This window comes from Lygodium microphyllum, chromosome 17, assembly GCF_053477565.2.
Source record: "Lygodium microphyllum isolate KBCC chromosome 17, Lygodium_microphyllum_v1.1.10, whole genome shotgun sequence".
Taxonomy (NCBI): Eukaryota; Viridiplantae; Streptophyta; class Polypodiopsida; order Schizaeales; family Lygodiaceae; genus Lygodium; species Lygodium microphyllum.
Genome location: NC_141151.1, coordinates 30,206,535 through 30,220,787, shown reverse-complemented (window position 1 = coordinate 30,220,787; position 14,253 = coordinate 30,206,535). Strand labels below are relative to the sequence as shown.

The following is a 14,253-nucleotide window of genomic DNA, read 5'->3' as shown; positions in this document are numbered from 1 at the left end:
ACTATTGCAACAGGTAAGGGAAAAACAGAGAAACTTTACAATCATTATTGACTCATATATATCATATAAAGAAAATTGAAATAAAGATGTAAATAGCCTATCTACAATATGGACAGAGTCAAGTTGCAACATCATGATTCTAATTTCAAAACAAACTAACAAATGTTAAAATCAAGAATGAATCATAATATATTACAAATAACTCATAAATGAGACTAAAGTTATATAATAATCAACTCTCAAGACAAGAATAGATACTAGGTTGACAAAGTCCAATAACTAAACAAAGTCACAAAAAAATCAGTCTCTCATCCAAAATCTTGAGCCCTAATGATTTATTACACATCATCATCATCATGTGTAACATTGCCTAATAGTTTTTGTCAAACAAACCATGTTCTGGGTTTCAACTTTAAAAAAAAAAACCATGTATTTTACTCTAGAAAACGTTTCGTACTTTAAGAAGCGTTTCGTAAGTTTCTAACTAAAAGAAACGTGTTTCTTGGCTACTATGGTTGGAAAGCCTTTTTTAATACCCTGATTGAAGATCCTTCAAGGCAAGAAAAACTTGCAAGTTTATCTCAATGCTTAGTAATCTGATTCTGGATATAGTGGTCTCATTGAAGCGCCCAAAGATCTAGAATACCTATATGCCAAGTTTTTGAATGCAAACAAGAGAAGCCGTTATTGCATAGAAATAAAAGCGGACACTCTTAAATAGGTAAGGCAATGTGTGAGCTGTCACAGGATCAAGACCGAAAAGGGTCAAGCTACCTGGTGAATTACACCCTCTCGATATTGGCCATCCAAACTACCTTTGAAACATCATTGAAACCTTGAGGGTAAATAAGCTCTATGCAAAGCAGAGTGAATGCGTCCTATGTGTAGATATCTTGAAGCCACATACACACATACACGAGAGAGAGAGAGAGAGAGAGAGAGAGAGAGAGAGAGAGAGAGAGTTTACGGGAAAAAAAAAGAGAGAGAGAGAGTGTGTGTGTGTGTATGTTCTGGAGAACCAATTTCTAGGAACATACCAAATGAGCAAGCAGGGATGATGAAGGACTAGAAAACCGAGAGTCTGCATTAAGAACATGCCACGAGGAGCTCTGAATTTGGGTATTACCATGCACAAGTCCGTGATCCTCAGGAAAATAACGGGCTATAAAGATCCACGGGTGATGATCCAAGCACATAGTACGAAAAATAGACCAACGGAGAGCCAGCATATGAGTTTCGGCATCCAAAATAGCCCCACCACCCATGTGTTTGGGGGTACATGCATGCGACCAAGAAATCCATGAAATGCCTGCATGCAAGGACTCCTTCTTCCATTACATGAAACGAATGTACCAAGTAAGAGCATTCAATGTAGTAGTAGTCCAAGGCAGCAGTGGCAAGAAATATGTGAGCATTGGCAACATAATTGTCTGAGCCACTTTGAGGCGAACATGGAAGGGCCAAGCCTGCGACTTCCAATACAGAAACTTAGCTGCCAATTTCTGTGAAATCCACTCGAGGTATACATATTGTCTAACCATTTCCACAGGCCGAGCATCATACATAAAGTGGTGCTCTGAGCATGTCACCGAAGCTGCTGAGGTGTTAAAGACCATGATTTTAGTCTTTCCAAGATTAATGTTGAGACCTTTATCGTCACAGAACACATGCAATGCATCCAGATGCCGTTGTAGTCCCTTTGGTGAATTTGAGATAAGCACCATATCATCAGCATATAACAAATTTGGTATCAGTACCCTAGCCAAAGGTGGCTCCCATACCACCCCATCTCTGCATGTAATCAGAAATCTTGTCAATGTACAGTCCAAACAGCAAAGGAGAGAGGGGACAGGCTTGCTTTACACCGATCATGCTAGAGACTGAGTCTATTGTGCCTGCAGGCACTTGTACTCTCCTTGTCATAGTTTCATGCAATGCATAAGTACACCATTGTATATCCTCTGGGACCCCAATGGCTCGCAACCTTTGCATGAGTCTTGCAAGTGGCAGAGTATCAAAGCCTTTGTGGAGGTCCTCAAAACAACATTAGATTTTTTGCCTCCGTGATCGTCCCTCCTAAATCAATGTCCTTAGGGTGAATCTATGGTCTAGCGTATTGTATTAGTGGCGGAAAGCAGCTTGTCTTGTAGACCATATTTTCATTGTTTCAGCCCACCAACTCAACTCATGCTCCACAATAGAGGCATATATCTTTGCTAGCATATGGCCAATCATAATAGTGCGGTAGTTGTTAGTGACCAATGCATCTCCACTCTTAAAAATCGGCACTATTGTGTGGTCACACAAACTTATTGGAAACCCCTTACATACAACTCTATTGAAGAGATTCGCCAAGATAGGGGCCAGTGCATAACATGCATGTGCAAAATGCTCTGCCACAAGGCCATCTTGATCATGTGCTCTCCCATTCTTCAATCTCCAAATGGTATATCTCACCATCTTTTCAGTAAAGAAACCACATTGTGTTGGCCTAGAGTTTGATGGACAGGGTATTTGCGCTTGTGATGGAACATCATATAGTGCCCTAGCATGTTCATGCGAAACCATAGGTGATGTCAACTGAATTGGGGGTTGTCTTTCGTGAAATTTCCTCCATGCCTTCTTGTTATCTTTGCTCAAAAAGAGCTGATACATCTTTGACTCTAGTTTTGCTAAATAATCTCTCTTCTTTTTCCACACAACACGATGAAAGACATTTTGTGCCTGCTTATGTGTGCATGTCTTTAGTGTAATATCTGTCTATAGGCGGGTTTGTACTCATCATCATACCAAGCATTTTGAGGGGCAGTACAACTACGTATTGCAGTAGAGCCCATCTTACATGGGAATGCCTTTGAAGTTGCAGCATGTGAAATCTTCGCTAGAGATCTAGTGACATCTTCTAGTGGTAGTCTTTGCTATCTAGCAATCTAAGACATCCACTCAATGCCGGGCAAGCAGGCCTCTTACCTGTTTGACTAATTAGCAATCCCCTGTTGGGAATAGACTTACGAAACACGTTTCTAACGTTTTGTTTCTAAATGCTTCTGATGTTTCTGGCTACTATGGCCTCAAGCAAACAACCCATGTATCGACAATTCAATGCATTGTCGGTAGCAACTTGCACCGCATTCAAGGGGCCTATCTGCAATCACAAATTACGAGTAATAGTACTTAGAAGTCACACACACATACACACACAAAGATCTATTAACGTCTCTAGAAGGCCAGAATGGCCTATGATACCATAACTAATACAATTGACATCATCTCTCATCAGAGAGAAGACTATACTCATGCTAAGGCCTAAACCCTAATTCTAACTTTACAAAAATAATTGTCTTTGCCTCTAATTCCAACTTTATTACAATAATATACAATTTTATGCATAAGCACACAAATAAATTCAAACAATTCCATGCACCAAATGTGCTCCATTGGTAAATACAAAAAACATTATATGTGCATTAATCTAGCTACTATCAATCGCTTCACTAGAAGGCCAAAACACATTTATTGTATGCATATTCGTGTGGTGCAATGTGACAAGTGCTACACACACATGCACACACAAGAAGTCACTATTATACAGCACAAAGAAAATAACAATGAACATTCACAAAATCCATGAATAACATTTTCTTTTTATAGAAATTAAATATCATAATAATAGGAATAGAAGAGTCTTTTTGTTTAAGCTCATTATCAAGTGACTTGCCTAGGGTGAGTAGCCTTGGAAGAATCTTTTGCTATAGAGCCTTCAATCTACGATACTCACATATGGAGGACAATGGGGACCTAGCATTTAGTGGATATTTCAAGAAATTAAGATTAGAGACCTAGTGAAACCAATATTCTTTCTTTGTATGGGTGGTAAATAATGTGATTAAGCACTTATTACAGTAACCATAGAATTCTCATAAACTAGAAATACAATTGTTATCACTTAATTGTATATATTGGTTAATCCAAAAAATTGGCCCCCCTTGCAGTATTTCTTTAACTTGTATTGCTAAAGAATGAAGTATACTGAGATCTAGCTTGATCTCATTCATTCCTCAATCCATCTTGCTATCCATAGCAACCAGCAAGCTTCAAACCAGATTTCCCCTTGGTTTTCTTGGGGATTAGCCTTTAATTTTCTCCTTGGATGACAAATTCTACTCCAAGTTGTCTTGAAATCCTCTAAAATCCGCAAATTTCAATTGGTGAATTTCAAGTACTAGGTAACAATTTCAAAGCACTTTGTTCTAAATTAGCATTTACCTAGAGAAATTCTTTGATTGCACCCTCTTGAGATTGAATTTACTTGAGATCTCAAGGGAAGCTACGAATTGATTGAGAGATGAAAGGTAGAGCCCGAGTGCAAGTACACAAGCAAAAGTAAGAGCAAAGTAAGAGCTGAGGCAGATAGAGCAAGAGAGGGAGATACTATAGGTGGAAACTCCAATGGTCACAATGTGTGACCAGCCTTTCCTTTATTCAATAGCCATTGAAAGAATAAAGAATGATGTGATAGTGATCGGTGCTTCCCACCTGTAGTATACAGGTGTGCGGTCATAGTGTGTGTAAAGGTGCCATGCCTTGAGTGAGGAGAACAAGAAAAGTGACAAAGTACAAATGTACATAAAGTACAACAAGATGCACAAAGTACAAATGTACATAAAGTACAAATGTACATAAAGATATCATCTCATCCTACGTCTATCATCTTCCTAAGGTAAAACATTTCATTGATAGACTTTTAGTGCGCAGATTTGCAAGATCCTCGTAAGTCGAGTTCTTGACAAGCTTAACAAACTTGTCCTTTACCACGTCCCTAATGAAGTGAGTGCATCTCAATGTTCTTTGTCTTCGTATGAAAGGGCAAAATATTGGCCAATTGAATACTACCATAGAATCCGAATGCACTATGTAGGAGTAATAGTAATACCAAGGTTTGCTACCGGACGGCCGAACCATAGGGCCTACTTGCAAGCCTTAGTGACTGCAATATACTCTACCTTAGTATTAGATAAGACCGTGCATTTCTACACTTTGGATATCCAAGAAACAACACATCTAGCCAAGGTGAAGCCATATCTAGAGGTTGACTTCCTACCATCCGCATATGCTACATAGTTGGAGTCAATGAAACCCATGATTGTTGTCCTAGCCACCATAGAAAATGCACATATTTGTAGTGTCTTTTAGATACTCGGCCAGGTGTAGCCATATAGCATATCACAACTTCCACTACAAATGCTATATCAGGGCGAGTGGCTATCATGCCGTACATCAAACTACCCACTAACCTTCACACGGAAAGGGAAATGGCAACCAATAGGCTTAACATTGTATATATGGAATTGCTCGAGTATCTTTTATATGTAGACCTATTGTGACAGGTAAAGGAGGCCCTTAGAATGATCATATGTGATGCGCATACCAAGAAAATGTAAGGTCTACTTCATATCCTTCATCTGGAAGCTCTTCTTGAGCTAAGTGTTCATACAATCTAGCTCTTCATGAGCTCTCTTAGCAATCAACATATTATCGACATAAAGTACTAGGATAATAGGCTTGTCATCATGAGGCTTCTTCGTGTATAAACACGGATTTATATCATTGTCAGTATATCCCTGTGAATGTACAAAAGCATTATCCTCAGCTACAACAACATTGAAGTAGACCTGTTTAGACAATGATAGTATAAGGATAGATTTACATAGCTCATCCAACTCATTCGAATTATCCTAATCCATACCTTCGAGCTTTACACTCTTGGTTTTCAATAGCCTAGTCTACTTCTTTTTGTAAGAAGAAAGGACAAATCAAAGCTCAGGTGAGAGTACAGTAGATAGTGAGAAGAGTGTAAGAGTGTGATAACATGACACCCAATGCAATAGTATGAAGTGCAAGGTGCAAGTACAAAGTACAACCCTTAAACCTTAGGGGTGTAAGAGAATGTTCACATCTGAAGAGTTTAAAACACAATAAGTGTCCAAAACTGTGTAACATAGGCACATAAAATAAAACAAATAAATTTGGGTGAAAAAACTCCTTTGTGAGCATAGCCCAACAAACCCCCTTGGAGTGAAGAGTGATTAAGATTCAAGGGTTATCCACCAAAGGAGATCAAATTTAAAGTATTGCAAAATGCTTCAAATTTATCATAAGGAAGAGAATTTGTGAAGATGTTTGCCACAATACTGGTGGTAGGACAGTAGACAAGGCTAATATCACCTGTATGTAGCCTCTCTTTGACAAAGTGATAGTGGATCTCAATGTGCTTCGTGTGTGAATGAAACATTAGGTTCCGTGCCATTGCAATGTCACTCAAACTGTCAGTGAACAAAGGAGTAGGCTCCATGACAGATACATCCAAATCAGCCAACAAGTGTCTAAGCCATAGGCATTCAATTGTGGTAGTGAAAGCTGCCTTGTATTTAGCTTCATATGACGATGTGGCAACAGTGGATTGTTTCTTGCTAAGCCAAGAGATGCAAGATGAGCCAAGAAAGAAACAATTGCCATTAGTGGAGTGACGAGAATCATAATCACCAACCCAATCAGAATCATTGTAAGCATGTAAGTGCAATGGTCCTCCCTTGGCATAAAGTAATCCAAGAGTCCTAGTACCCTACAAGTAATAGAAAATACGCTTGACAGCTTGCCAATGTGACATGCGTGGTTGATGCATATATTTGCTTAGGGCTGAAACTGCAAACTGTATGTCTGGCCTTGTGTTGTATAAGCAAATAAGGCATCCAACTATTGGAGTATATGTATGGATATCAAACAAATAATTGTTATCATGCAATGATAGCTTCAATGCAAGTTCCATTGGTGTACAAATTCCCAATGTACCTAGACTGTGAGAATCCAATGCCTCTAGCATCATGAATGAACTGAATGCCCAAGTAATAGTGCAAAGGCCGCAAATTTGACATCTCAGAAGTTTGGTGCAAATTTTGTTTGAATGCTGAAATCTGATCAGCATGTGTCTTTATAAGCAAAAGAACATCAACATATAGACATATGATGAGCAAGGATCTTCCTTCTTTACATACGTAAAGGGTAGACTCTAATGAGCTGTTTAGGAACCCTTGACTGAGTAAAAAGGCATCAATCTTTACATACCAAGCTTGAGGAGCTTGCTTCAATCCATAAAAAGCCTTTTTCAGCTTACACACCAACTTTTCAGATCCCACAACTACAAAACCAATGGGTTGTTGTATATACACTCCTGGAAGTTCCCCATGTAGAAATGCAGTCTTCATATCAAGCTGATGCACAGTCCATCCATAATGGGCAGCCAAATCAACCCTTAGACCTAATGGTAGTCACGAGCATGTAGGAGCAAATGTCTCCTCATAGTCAATGCCTTTCTCTTGTGCGTAGCCCTTGGCCACAAGCGTGGACATATATTTGTCAATGGATCCATCTGCATTGCTTTTAAGCTTATAGACCCACTTGTATCAATGGCTTTCTTTCCAACAAGCAAGGACAATAAATCCCATGTTTGATTCTTTATAATGGAATCAAACTCAGCTTGCATTGCTGCCATCCAATGCACACTATGTTGTGCATTCTCAAAACATTCAAGCTCCTCATCATCAAGTGTATTTGCTTCCATAATAAACTCCATGGTATGTGCACCATCATGTATACGAGCTTGCCTTCTAGTATGACCAGCAATAGGAGTATCCAAACTATCTTTCATAGTCTGCAAATACCATCTAGACATTTGCCTAGCCTCTTGACTGTGTACAAGCTCTTGCTGACTTTCAAAGTCAGCACCTTACTGAATATTCACATCATTGGTGGGCTGGTTTTCTGCATTACCCAATGGAGCAGCTGGCTGAACATTAAGTTTACTTGTTGAAGGCTCTAGTTGTATCACCACAAGAAATGGGCAGCAGCCCTTCAAATATATCATTGGCAACCTGATTTCTCAAAACCAGCAAGGGATAATTCTGATTTTTCATGGAAAAGCACATCCCTACTGATAAATATCTTTTTAGAGATAGGAGCATATAATCTATATCCTTTGCTTTCCCTGTTGTACCCCACAAAAATTCATTTAACAGCCTTGTTATCCAACTTCTTCTTGAGTACCTTGGGAATGTGTGCATATGCAAGACACCTAAAAGTACGAAAACGTCCAACAGAAAGTTTTCGGCTATTCCAAGCCTCAAGAGGCGTGACATTCTTTCATGCCTTATTGGGGCACCTACTCAAGACATTGCAAGCACACATAACTGTTTCCATCCAAAAACTATGTGGCAAGCTCTTTGCTTTCAGTATACATTTGGCCATCTCCATGAGTGACCAATTCTTCCTCTCCGCAACCCCATTCTGCTGTGGAGTATAAGCAGTAGTATACTAATGAACAATGCCTTTTTGCTTCAAAAAGAAATTGAGCATAGAAAACATGTATTTCCCCCCTCAGTCCGAATGGAGAGTCTTTACCCTACAGCCAGATTGATTTTCAGCAAGTGCTACAAAAGCCAAAAATGCATCATACAGTTCTGATCTTTTCACCAAAAAGTAGACCTAGCAAAAATGAGTAAAGTCATCAATGAAAGTGACCAAATTGTAGTAGCCACCCAGTGACTTTATTTGCATAGGGCCACATGCATCTGAGTGCACAATCTGTAATCTGGCAGTTGCTCTAAAAGCAACATCATGTGAAAATGAAAAACGATGCCTTTTTCCCAAAATACATCCCTCTCATATATACTCAGGAGGTCTCTCCAAGAGAGGTAAACCATCAAATATCTATGTACACTGCGTAAGCATCAAGCTACCATAGTTCACATGCCCCATTCAAGCCTTGCATAAGTGAGCCTATGACATAGGAGTGTGAGTAGACAATAGATAGACTGACTAATCAACTGAAAAAGCATCCATCTCATAACATAGAGTGCCTGTCAAAACCAAAAAAAAGCAACATGTGGAAATGAAAACTGATGCCTTTTTTCCAAAATACATCCGTCTCATATATGCTCAGGAGGTCTCTCCAAGAGAGGTAAACCATCAAGCATTTGTGTACGCTGCATAAGCATCAAGCTACCATAGTTCACATGCCTCATGCGAGAATGCCATAAGTCGGCCTATGACATAGGAGGAGCGTGAGTAGACGATAGATAGACTGACTAATCAACTGAAAAGCATCCATCTCATATAACCCATAACATAGAGTGCCTGTCAAAACGAAAGTCGTGTTCCTTATCTCTCACAATACATCTGTCATCATTAAAGGTGACATGCAAACCATATATTGCCAAAGAAGAAATAGATAAGAGATTTTTTTTAATGCCTGGCACAAACAAGGCATCCTGCATGCGGAGAATAGAGCCATCAATGGTTGTCAACACAATCTCCTAAATGCCTCTAACAAGGTATGGTGCATTGTTGGCACATTGCACAAACCTGCCAACCGTGGCTGTAATAACAGAAGCAAACAAACATGTGTAAGATGTGATGTGCTCGGAAGCACCACTGTCAAAAAACCATGTGCTCTCATCTTGAATAGAGCTAAATGCTCTATCAGCCCAAGAAGAGTCGTAATTGCATTTGTAAAAACAATAGTCCTTGTCTGCAACAAAGGACACAAACTCAGTAGCAGTAGAAGGTGCATCAGAAATGGACATCTATGACTTCTTCTTCTTGTCCTTGGCTATGTGCTTTCTACATTCAGTGATGTAGTGTCCTGGCTTTTTGCAATAGTGGCACTTGTCCTTCTTGGCTTGCATGCCCCCTGTTTCTTGCTACTATGTGAAGCACCTGATGTCCCAAAGCTTCGCGGAGCATTTTTAGCTTGGCTTCCCTTGCCTTTTTGCGGTGCCATAAAAGCCTGCTTAGAGGCTATGACATCCACACCACTATTCTTTCTTGTCTACTCTTCCTCTTAAGAGCAAACTAACTAACTGAAGTAAAGTGGTTGTGGAGAAATCCTCATGGTGAGGTTTAGGGCTGTACCAAGTATGAGGGCGGAAATGAATTCAAGGTAGTAGATATCAATTGTGCATCTGAGTAATATTCATCTACATTCATAAGATGCTCACGCAAGTCCTAAATTTTATTTAGATGATCCTGCATGGAATCGCCCTCATCCATCCTCACAGTCTCAAGCTCTTTCTTCAAGAAAGAGATGCGTGTCTCATTCTTTCCAGCAAACACTTGCTCTAAGGTTAGCCATGATTCTCGTGAAGAAGTTGTTGACCAAATGTAAGGGATGATAGACTGTTGAACTGCGAATGCAATTAGCAACAAAGCTTGTGCATCCCGTGTGTCCCATGCATTTTGTGTTGCTGATATCTAGGGAAGTGTCTGAGTTGGAGCGGGCTGAATAGGCTGAGTTGCCCGTTGTCCACGTCCTCTTGGAGGAGGAGCAGTAGGAGCCACAACTCTGGGCCTAACTTCTTCACTAGTGACATAATCCCAAAGATTCTTTGCAATTAGCACATTCTTTATCATAAAGGACCATAGGGAATAGTTGTTGCCATCCAACCTATCCTCCTTGGACACATATGTAAATACATCACCTCCTTGATTTGCCATGATAAATGTTACTGATTAGAGAGAAAGAGAGCAATATTTCAAGCTAGACCAACCCGGAAATCTCAAGTTTCAAAAATTACAGCAAGTACTTTGCTGTAATTAGCAAATTTAATCACACTCTGTCAAAAACTGTTTGAAATGCACGTTGTCCAAGGTGCAATAAATGCTCAGCAGCACTGAAAATGCAAAAGCCTCAAAATTTATTGTCCCAAAATGCACGAAATCACTTTATTTCAGACTATCACAGATGTACATTTGCCAATCTCTAAGCTGACAACAAAGGCCCCAAATGTGTGACCCAAAATTCACAAAATCTCTTCAATAATTGTGTCCCGAACATGTGCATGAACAGAGATTGTTTGGCCTGGCAAAAGCCCCTTCCAAAGGATTAAATTTGAATAAAAAAGTAATAAATTTTTATTTTTACCTTTGCTGCAGGTTGTGCAGAGCTAAACCCGGTGCATGGACCTGGAGGACCTGGGGGAGTAGGTGGTGGTGTTGGCGGCAAAGATGGTTGAGCGGGTGGCTCAGCTGGCAAATTGGGCAGGTGAAGTGTTGCTCAATGGTGGCGCTATCAATCACACAGGTAGCTAGCGGGCAGCTTTGGTGGCAGCGCCCAGAGTTGGCGGGCAGCTGTGCAGACACAGGCAGTCAGGGGCGGGGTAGCACTAGGGCGTTGTGAAGGTAGCGTAGGGTGTTGGGCAGCTAGCGGCAACCCATGGAGGCAGTGCATAGAACTAGTCGACACCTGTGGCACTGACGAAAGTAGAGGCACTACCTGATCGATGCTAGCGGTGCAGACCAACATGCTGGGCTAACTGGAGCTACCTCAGGTGAATGGGGTTGGCTTTTGGTGGTTGGTAGCAGACTTGGTGGTTACACAAACTGCTGCTGCAGACAGAGGTAGCAGTTGACCAAGCTGGAGCTGAAGTAGGACAAAGGAGTGTTGACTGAGCTGAACTCAGCTCTTATATCAAATGTAAGAAGAACAGACAGATGGAAGGTTAGTTAAGAGTACAGTTGAGAGTGAGAAGAGTGTGAGAGTGTGATAGCACGACACCCAATGCAATAGTTTGAAGTGTAAGGTGCAAGTACAAAGTACAACCCTTAAACCGTAGGATTGTAAGAGGGTTTTTACATCCAAAGAGGATAAAACACGATAAATGCCCAAGACTGTGTAACATAGGCACATAAAATAAAATAAATAAATCTAGGGAAAAAAACCTCTCATACAGAGAGTGAAAAGTGCCCCGGTGTTCTACTGAAGATCACCGGCACTCCTCTGTGAGCGTAGGCGTGAGTCAAACCCAACAAACCTACTTCTTTTAAATTAGCATTTGCCATACGTGCATTTTGCAATAGATGACATTTGTGCCATTAAACTTTTTAATATTGAAAATAGCACTATTATTCAAAGAACCAATCATAATGACAGTATACCAATATAAAATCCAAAAGAATAGGCTACTGTAAATGATTATAAGTTAGCCCCAAAAACTCAGCCAAAATAAGGGCCAACTGCAAGCAATAGACAATCAAAGTACAATGTCTGCTCTTGAAGGCAATGTTGAAAACTATAATAATAGCAATGTTGAAATAAAGACAGCAGTATATCCCAATCCAATTCTGGGCGAATAATCGAGAAAGAAAACTCCTGTTGCCAAGGATATCCGAGTAGCAATTGGAATTCAAAGAATGCAACTAGCTATGACTAAGCATAGACCAGTGGTACCATAGATTGTCACAAAGTCAAAGTGTTAGTAAACCATATACATCCCATAAGCATATTCATCATAGAGGTAAGTGTTGGTATCTAAAGCATATAGAAACAAATCAGCCCGCTAGCGGAAGCAATTGCATCCAGTAGCATGCAGGAGTACATATACATGAACCAAGAGTCCATTGTCTCAAAAAACCAAGCTCGTCTAAGTAAGTACAAATGTCTCCCATTGAAAGCGAATCTGAAATGCAAAATAAGCAAGCAAAGCTCAAGACATATACACCAAAGCATCCAAGAAGACCAAGCGCATCACAAATACATCTAGGAGCATAAGTGTCCAATGAAGCTTCAATATCCATGAGTGAGCAAAGCATAGAAGCTTCCAAACCCACATATCAATGCTAGACATTGCCTAGACATATATCATATCGAAAATATCATCTAGGCACAATAGGCATTCAAAGCATGATGCTCATTGTTGTATGCTTGCTACCCAAACTATTGTTAGAGTAATAAGTACTTCGATGACTGAGTTCAACAAGCTCTAATCAGCCCAAAAGCTTTTCCGGAGCATCAATGCATCATCCAAGCATTGCAAACATTCTCCATAAGCATCAGTAGAGCATAAACCAATCAAATGCTTGTTGTCCAAACAATAATTGTTTTGTTTTGTGTGAAATATAGAACTAAAAGCTGCATAGAATCAATTTTGTGAGTGCTCAAATCTGTAGCTCTCATTTTGCTCTTCGTTTCTAGCTATAGAACACTTGAATCGGATATCGTATACAAAAGTTATGGCCAAAATACAAAAGTGCTATCAAGTTGCTATAGCTATCCATGACTTTTGTAGTATGCTCTCTATCCACTCAAAATGGATAGAATGACTGCTTTCCAGCTCAATAAGCGCTTAGCAAGGCTTAGCTAAGCCCTAGGAAGTTCCTCAACAAGTTGGAAGCAAGCCAGAACAAGTTGTGAGAAGTAGAGACTTAATGCATACCTCGAGAGAAAGAAACAATGGTTGCCATGAAACCTTGAGTTTAAGCTTTGAATCCAAGCTGAAGCAAAGGATGAAAAAACTCCTTGAATACCCGCTTTGGTACTAGTTGAAAGGTAGAGCCCAAGTGGAAACATACAAGCAGAAGAAAGAGGAAAGCAAGAGCTATGGCAGATGGAGCAAGAGAGCAAGATAGAGAGACATTGTATGTGGGAATTCCAAAGGTCTGACCAGCCTTCCCTTTATTCAATAGTTATTAAAAGAAAAAAAATAAAGTGATAGAGATGGGTGCCCGCCACACCTGCAGTGTACAGGTGTGGAGTCACGGTGTGTATGGTAAATACAAGGGAGGGTAGGCACAACTACCTTTATCCCCAACAATATAATGCAGAGGAAGTTGCAAACAGACATTTCAAAGTCTCATTGCCAAAATTGGTTGAACTTTAATGTTACTTGCTATGATTGGTAGATTGATTGCAGCCCTCCATCAACTAGAGCCCCACATGCAACTGCCTGCTCTTGGGGTCCCCAAAATTACTATCTATTGCTTGTAGATAGCCTAATGGATTATTATTTTCCTTTAATGGCTTCCTAATCAAGTGAGGGCTGCTCTTTGTCAACCTCCAATGGTTGGATTTATCACCAACGATTGGAAAATTATAGCAACAACTCCCTCTCTTTCTCTCCCAACCTCCACAATACTGGAATGAGGCTCCAACAACCTCTAATAGGATTTTCCTCACTTGCATGTGCAAGTTGTAGCCTTCTAAATGCATTTTTTAGCACTTTTCAGACCATAAATTGATTTTTAGAATTACTTATTCTTAAAGTTAATTTAATTATTAATTCTTGCTGTGAAAAAGAGTTTTACCAGCCAACAATTAAATTGGATAAGCCAAATTTCCATCCAAGAAATCTTGAATATTAATTAGTAGTATAACTTGCTTTAATTAATTGATTAATGTCTAGTTTCTAATGTCACTATTAAGTC

At 39.8% G+C, this 14,253-nt stretch overlaps 1 protein-coding gene across 7 annotated transcripts in view; it reads left to right on the top strand.

The window, feature by feature from the left end:
* Positions 1-14,253, top strand: part of LOC148021740 (uncharacterized) — a 265,301-nt gene that overhangs the window by 176,663 nt on the left and 74,385 nt on the right. The gene's annotated exons all lie outside the window — the stretch shown is intronic.